At 32.8% G+C, this 1,339-nt stretch overlaps 1 long non-coding RNA gene across 1 annotated transcript; it reads right to left on the reverse strand.

Annotated features, from left to right (window-relative positions):
• Positions 1-488: 488 nt before the first annotated feature.
• LOC111368061 lies at positions 489-1,333 on the reverse strand. Its single transcript, XR_002697944.1, has 2 exons — positions 1,228-1,333; positions 489-900 (listed from the first exon to the last, which is right to left on the reverse strand). It is a non-coding gene; the product is annotated as an uncharacterized LOC111368061 (long non-coding RNA).
• Between the last annotated feature and the right edge of the window lie 6 nt (positions 1,334-1,339).

Genomic DNA, 1,339 nt, shown 5'->3' on the forward strand with positions numbered 1-1,339 from the left:
TTAACATTTAGTATTTAATTTTAAAATGGATTACAAGACTACAAAGTTTTTGATTTGTGGATTATAGCTTCATAATTGCAAATAATTATAACAAAATTCAAGACCTCATAAACTGACTTCCACACAACATAAAATAAAACATACGGTAATTATTTGATCTCAAGTCCAACAATTTAGCCTCGTTTGGGAATAATTTCTAAACTGTTTAATTTATATATGGATAGAATGAGTGGTGGATATTCCTTCTGGTTCAATTGGAATATGGTTGAAAATGAAGTTTGACTAATTTAAAAATATTAGTAAATTTGCCAAAAGAAAGCTTAGTTAAAAATATCATTTACTGTCTTGAATAGAATGAATAGTTACCTAGTTTAAAAAGAAAATTATTTCCAGTTTGGCAACCAATGTATAAATCAATTTATAAACACAACCAAATTCAAGCATAATTTCACCCCCACATTCATACCTACTAATTTGTTATTCACACATTTTGTAGGACCCACTAGTGTTCCTCTTTATAAATTGATATATAAATTTGACAAACGGAGTACAAAAAATAGTGGTATCATTTTTCAACCATAAGGTGCCCATCTGACCCTTCAAGCTGGCAATTATTAACAAGCCTGCCAACAAAATCTACAACCACCTATTTAAGGTTTTAAGCCATCACAATAAGATCTAGTTCTAAATGGAACCTGAAAATAAAGTCCACGGGGTAAGGTAACTCAGGCATCACTAGCATTATCTAATCTACTGTTAAATACGTGAATCAAGAATAAAAACCAATGTAATATTACTGGGGAAGGTGTTCCCGTATTACACGAAACGATAGCTGCAGCATTAGAGGCTTCTTGTATCTCTTTTGAGCATAAGTAGCAACTAGCAAGCTTGCCTGTGAATCTTAAATGAAGAAAGACCACAAGCACAAATTACTGGAAGCTTGCTTATAGCAAGGTTGAGAAAATTGCTAATAACTCAAAAATGGAGAAAGCAGCTTGAACAGGATTTTGGAAGACAAAAGTATAATTATTATTTTGGTATGAACATGTTATCAAAGTGCAAGACAAAATCACAGGTACAAGAATCAGGGAGGGTGAGGGTTACTATTATTCACTTTTCCACCTTTTCCACCTTTTCCTTCCATTTCATTTTTCTTTCATGCAAAGAACCATTAAGAGCGAAAATTAGCAGAAGTTTGACACCAAAATTAGATACTGAAAAACATACCTAATCAACAACAGCAACAGCAAAGTCACCATGATAGCGACTCAAACCAGCAGTGAGGGATGCAATCAAATGAATCTGACCATATTTTCCCTTATGAACCTTCAAGAAACAC

Source organism: Olea europaea, chromosome 18 (genome assembly GCF_002742605.1).
Source record: "Olea europaea var. sylvestris chromosome 18, O_europaea_v1, whole genome shotgun sequence".
NCBI lineage: Eukaryota > Viridiplantae > Streptophyta > Magnoliopsida > Lamiales > Oleaceae > Olea > Olea europaea.